This window comes from Varroa jacobsoni, unplaced genomic scaffold, assembly GCF_002532875.2.
Source record: "Varroa jacobsoni isolate VJ856 unplaced genomic scaffold, vjacob_1.0 scaffold_782, whole genome shotgun sequence".
Classification (NCBI taxonomy): Eukaryota; Metazoa; Arthropoda; class Arachnida; order Mesostigmata; family Varroidae; genus Varroa; species Varroa jacobsoni.
In genome coordinates this window covers 204,447-211,685 of record NW_019213684.1, presented here as the reverse complement: position 1 = coordinate 211,685, position 7,239 = coordinate 204,447, and positions in this window count along the sequence as shown.

The window sequence follows — 7,239 nt, the reverse complement described above, 5'->3', positions numbered from 1 at the left end:
TTTGCTGTCCTGGCTATTCTGCATTGATCTAAACAAGTGATAATCAGGTAGAGCGATGTGTAGGCCGTACGTCAAATGAGGCAAAGTTTCACACTAAAGGTTCCTTAGTGCTCGCTAGGCTACCGAAGCAGTGGCTGTATAACTTTGGCTTCATCCACCAATATCATTCTGCATCGCCTTTTGCCAGTGCAGGGCAAAGCGCCGAACCATTACTTCTAATGACAAGCGTTCAATGAAAACTGCGGGCACACGCTCGACGCACGAAACAATCATCCTCGCAACTTTCAGATGGGTACGGTGAGTTGAGTCAACGCTAGCGCCATCTGTTGGCTCCAACGGGAACTTTTTACTCTACACCGATTATATAATATACATATTCCTAACGAAGTAAACGCTAGCTGCCTTTGTTACTTTGCAAGAAAGAAAATCTACATTGTTTCAGCTGCCAAAGAAAATAATATTACCAGCAGTGTCCAAGGTAACTGGAGAATGCGATGCTTTGTATAATATGTTGCCTCTGCTTCTTCAAACTTCGCTCTCATTGAGCGCTTTGCAAGCGTCCAATATAGCGGGCGACAATAAATCTTCAACTGGCAATACTTGATTGGAGGCTAAATTTACCCCCAACTAATATTTCTTACACACGCGATGCTATTTCGTCCCTAATTGATTTAGCTACTAGAACGGTAGAAGACGCGCATATCGACCCCGCTTATCTAAACGCACAAATTCTACTTTTCCCGCTATCCAAAATAACCTATTATCACTAGCTTAAATTAGTAATTAGTTGGGAGTGTTTGAGTTGCGTATGAATATTATTACGATCAATAGCCAATGGTATCGAACGAACACCTGGCAACGACGGGCGCAAGGCGCAAAGACTCATTTAAAATTTTTGGGCCTATTTTTTATTCGTGAAAGTCCGGCTTCGAACCGTGGGTCTCTCTCTTTTCGGTTAGCTTTCATAGGTCTAGTACTATTACAGTATTGTGTCACTGACGCAGCTTGTATTTAAGCTGCTATTAATGTTGGTCGTTGGTTAAAATCAATTTTCTCGTTATCATTATATTGTATTGTGCAGTAACTGTTTTTGAAACATTTGTGGTTAATGCGAGCTTATCAAGTGCCTTGAATTGCAATTCCGGCTCGCCGAAATGATTTCCATATGGAAACCAAATAATATATATTCTAATTTGCTATTGAAGTGCGTATATTTCAATACCTGTGTCGAATGTGGACAAGGCGTTTTCTAATAATATGCTACCTTTAGCGAGAATACCATGTTAACTGTTCCCGAGAGCTCCTTCCCATATAAAAAGTGAGAGAGCTTTCCTACCATCCCTTCGTACCTCTGACATGGAGTTTTTCGTCCAATAGTCCTCGAGGAGACTGGCTAGCGATTAGTCTAATGGTTGTCATCGCAGTGCTGATGCATGCATAGCTGAATATTCTATCAAGTACATATGCACACCCATATGAAATTACTCGAACTTTATAGGCAATGTAGCCAAAGCTCGATTTCGAATTGCGTGCCTCATTATGTACACTCTTGACATCGCTTTGCCAGAATAGAACCCATATAAGCTAACGTGTTTTTAACTTTCATACGATCTTGCTATCGCTTGTCAGCTTCGTAACGCGTCACCGTCGCGTATATAAGGGAACAACTGATGCTCCCAAGTGCGGCGTTAGACAGCTATCTGGACACGTCGAAGAGCGTACAGGTGTTTAAACAGTTTTCTCGATCACAGTCGTCACTAGCACAGTTTGTGCGAACTTTACAATAATATATTAACAACGAAGACGGTCGAGATAGACACGAGTCGTCACGCTTGTCATGGCTCATTAACAATTTTGCCAATACACACAGAAGCACCTAAATCGTGCCTGTATGGCACGAACGGCGCAGCATGACCGTTTCTCTGCGCTGCCATAAGAAAAGGGTGGTCTACTTTGAGCATAAATAGATATTTCGTAAAATTGTTAAAAACCCCTGTCAAGTTGGAAACAGAATGCATGGATATGAATCCGTCAAACATTGACTAAATATTGATTCTTATTAAAAAGATGATGTCTGTCCACATTGAACGGCACGATCCGATCGCTACTAGGACGAATCGTTTCACAAAAATTCCAAATATCAGATTTGTCTTGAAACTACCACGGAAGGGATCAGCACTTAGTGGTGTTATATAAGATATACTCGACAGGAGCTAGCATATAAATAATCGAAGAGTCAGGCCATTGCTTTAATATTGAGTATCAGCAGTCAGTAGGCATCCTTTATCATTGCTAATGGTCTCTAACGTGTCGCCGCACCTATAACGGTAACACATAAAGGCTGGCTATAAGAGGATTATTTCAGGTTCATCCCGACCGCTGTCTCTGCCATCGAACAGCATCCTAGGCAGTCCGAGTTATCGAGTACGCAATAGCATACGAGTTATTACACGATCAAGCCAGATAGCCTTTCATTTTAATCATCAAATACAACTAGAACTAGAAAAAATCGGTCCATTCGTGGTTATTTGCGTTGGTCCAATAGCTACCCCGAGACGCCTACTATAGCGCAAATAAAGAAACGAAAACGATGAATCAATTCAGCAATAAATATCTAGCCATTTTGCGAATCTTTCGTGTTCAATAATGATATCATATATTAAATTCTATGCTTAATAAATAATTAAATAATTTATTGTTCGATTTCTAACGGTTTGAGCACTGTGCGAGCTAGGATTTTCATCTTGGTAGGCCGAATTTTCTTTTAATAATTCACCAAAATCTCTATCGCATGGCACATTGAGCAGACGAAAGTCTTGAGCGTATCATACAATCGGTCGATGGTTCAGAGCTTCGCATTAGCGTAATCAGTACAGATGCAAAATTCGTTTTCGATAGTTCGCTTTCAGCTCGCTGGCAAAGGACGTTGACGGAGTGCCAAAACCTCTAAGTGGAGTTTACTTACGAACGGCCAGCGTATTCCTTTACGACACGAGCGCTCTCTTTCTTTCCCCCATTCAGACTGCACAATCTTTTTTAACGCACCCGCACACCCCGATTTAGTCGGCCGCTGGCCTTTTGACCAATGCCTTCCTCTCCAAATCATTGAAATGTTTGCATATGTTGCACCATGAAATCCACTCATCTTCACAGCATGAAAAGATAATCCCTTGTAAGGGTTCCTGCTCGGACATCACGCCGCTTGCGATCCATGATTAATAAGATGGTAACTGCTCTACAATACATAGAAAAATATCTTTATTTGCTCATAATATTTACCGAGAAGTTCATTTATTCTGGACGTTCGTCTTTGGTATAGAGCAGAACGATGATCATATCATTGTTTTATCGTATATCGCTCCTCGCTAACGTGACACTTTCAATGGTTAGCAATATGATAGTTCCAGGTAACTTTTACTCAATCAAAAAAATTCCTCAATAAATGCTTATTTGTTTAATTCAAAAAATAAATCTGTTGCGACTCTGTACTTATCGCACATGTACATTTTCGTCTGTTTGCCTTTAATTACATACAAAGAAATAAAATCATCAACTTCTTTTCGAATCTTCTCTCTGATCAATTAAGTTCTTATTATTATGTTACGGGAAACAACTCAACCTGTCACTTGACGACACTACTTACAACTAGGATTGATTTTGCAAAATTCAATTCATTGAATCAACTTTACAAAGATTTATTTGAGATTTCATATTCCAAGCGCACAGTCAACTTCAGCAACTTGTTCCCAAAATAATTTAACTTTTGTAAGATAGGGCGTTTTTAGCTTGTGGTTCGTTCTTAATGTCAATGAAAGCGTCTAACCCGCACCGGTCATGTAATATTGGCCACTTTGATCTGTTCCGTCTTTGATCCGTTCTATAAATTTATTATATTGTATCAGCTATGTAAAATTTTATCTTGCTATTTTGATTGACACCATCATGACAAAGCGCTGTCGGAGCAGCAGGTAAAAAAATAACTTCCCTAGAAAATTTCGACCCTTTAGTCGGTTGGGCCTTTTCTTATTATAACTTTTTCATTTTCAATATATCTTATTTGCGACACTAAGCAAGAACGTATTAATTATTTTCTTTTACTGCTGCATTTAGACACTGCCAGGAGGAACATTTCTTTAGCCTACTAACTTGGGTCATATCTGGCTTAGGTTACTTAGACCGATCATGGTACCTATATACGACTATTCATTATGAAATATATTCTGAATTCCAAATGTATGGAGTTACTTTTATTATATTTTCGAGGCCTCCTGTCATGTTTACGAGTAAGAGCTATCTAAGCGAACTTCCCTGTTTGTTTAGACCCTAAATAACACGAATCTACTAATTAGATGTACCGCGGCGCTAGGTCGATGGTTTAGCTTCCAGTAGGTGTAAGTAATATAATCACACCAAGTAACATCTTATAGGTGTGTTTTTATAGTTTTTTTCGGAGCAGCTTTGACAATTAAAATAACCATAGGTCGATCTTTGTGACTTAACTGCGGTTATGGGTAAGTTAGTCTTGTTCAAATCACCACCAACCGCTATAATGATTATCAAACGAATAACGGGAACAAATACGTACAGGGATCATTGGGATAAGTTCAGATTTTATTACGTGTTTGGGCTGAAACTTCGGAGCACCAGTAACTCAGCAGTGGACATTATTATCGGTGTCATAAATGTAGTCATTAAGGAGAATCAAGGGTTATGTTACCTTTTGCATTTCGTAATCTTTAGTAATGTCGGTACGGAGAATCCTTTTTTTTCTTTTATTTTAAAAAGACTACAGTTCCATAGATGATCTACATATTTAACCCTGTGCTCTGGTAGTTTCTGCCATTCGCATCTGCATATGTAGTTTCTCTAGCGCTTGTTACTCGACGTAAATCGGTAGTGGGATATACTTGCCCACCAATCGCCCTTTCAGGGCATAGAAAGCTTACGGACTTAAACCTCGAACGACCTTAAATCGGGTAAATGACTGATTGAAACTAACTCATTGAATCCAGTGAATTGGCAATCGAGCTGCATTTATTCTTTCATTTTCGGCAAATATGTCATACTGGCAGATGCCTCTCATGTCCACTGCAATTGCATCCATTTTCATCTTAAGCCTGGACCTGCTTGACACTGTTACCGAACTCCATTTTTCCCCACAGCAACGCCATTTTTACGTCTGATGCCTGTTTAGCTGGCGTTCGAGATTGAATTATAACTTGTCTATGACGACCGCGTGCTCTGGGCAGGTTTTTTTGATTAATGTTTGGCAGATTGCGTGTGGAATACACCACACGCATTTCTACTTGGCCCGGAGTCAGTGTACGAGGGACTCACTTTTACTCAGTTCTCGCATTTTTAAGTTTATAATGCTGTAACAGGTTACGGGTGAAATGCCAATAAATGCAGACCCCTTAAGCTTCGGAGTCCACTTTCGTAGAGAGGCTCCTCGGTAGCAGCAATCCGTCGTTATCCTTCAGATCCCGACGTCTAGTCATCTCCTCACTGGCTTTCGGACACTCCACTCTTTGTTCTTCACGCGTTCGCTTAAGGCGTCTTTGCTTAATGTCTTCGCCAATCTACGATCAGTTCCCGCAACGCCGCTGCCTTTGAGGAATAAAAACTTAACCACGAGACGTTGATCTTTGAAACTAATCGAAAATCTGTAGTTGTTTCTCTAAACGGCCATTTTATTGCTCGCGGCAACGGAATCAACAGCTGGCGATGGGCATTTAACTAAGCGCGTAGATAGCAAAGTGGACCTCTTCAAGCATCTATCGTCGTGTGGATATCACGACCGATCAATATATTTCTGTCAAGATATTTTCCCGTTATAGCACTAGCATCGGACGCGGATAAATTTAAAATGTTATCTTTATATTAAATTGTGTGAGCAAAATGATACAGTTGACAGGAACAACTGAACGCCGACCGATGATGCGGTACTCGCATCCAGGGCCACTCCGGTACATAATTTCTAATGATCTAAATCGATATTTATCAGCCGAATACTGCGTTGGAATTGGTTGAACTCATTTGACAGAAAAGAAACGATATGCTCACACCGATAAAAGAGAAATGCTACTCAAGTATCAGCTCAACTATACGCATTAGTCGAGCTTATCTACTCCGTTGATAGTTAATAGAGGGATCTGCGCTGCACCGCAATATTATAGATTCGTGATCAGTATGATCACGCCATTGAAATAATTGTCTGCAGACATTGGGATATTGTCAAGGTTAGCTTTGAGAGGAAGAAAGTCTCAGCAAAGAATCGTTATTTGCAATTGTTTAGATTCTCTGCAGATGACACAGTACCATGGCAGTTAACTAGTAACCACAAGCGCCGGATGCGCTACATAATAGATATAGGTAGTACCCCGAAACAAAGAAGTAACCAGTATTACCTGTACAAATGAATTGACTACCCTCCTATGGATCTGTGTTGTCCGTAAACGAGTATTCCTCATCTGCTCAGTTTAGTGTTACATTTATTCGTACCTAGCAAAATCAAATCACGATCGTGCAATAAATATACGAGATGCCAAAAATGAAAGGAGTACAAGTTCAATTGGGAGATTACCGCTGATTCAGGCCATTTTAACGAGTCCAATTCGATGCCTATCTCTGTCGTTGGCACGTATTACGGTAAAATGAAATTTTTAGAGTGTAAGGAAGATCACAACTAAAATACACACGCACGGCAAGGACACTCTTTTTCGCCTATATGCCAACGTGTCCTACAGGGAATTCAAATAGTGATTTGGAACTGTAGCAAATACTCACGTCTATAAATGTATAGAGACGACAGTTCGTTTTACTCAAACCGCTCGCTTTGATCAGTATCCGACGACACTACGTAGTCCTTGGACATCATCCTGCTCCTTTCAAATGTACCAGATGTTCGACTAAGGCCAACCCCTTGCCAATAGTTGGAAACATTAAGCCGCTACATTTATGTAGTTAAAAACAATTGAATTATAGGTCTTACGTATACTAACTTGATGATTCGTTGGTACGGGGCCTCCGTGGCCGGCTTTTGTCCTTCTTTGACAGCTTTGTCGTCAATTGTTTCCGGCTACACTGCGTCCATCAAGGCCAATATGTTGCTCACCACTTGATGGCAACAAATACGTACTTTATTTTCTGCCTTTGCAAAACTTCGCTCAGATAGGCTTTAAATTCACAGACGCACCTCGATAGTATTCAAAGCGAAATAATAAAAAAAGTTTGGCCGGA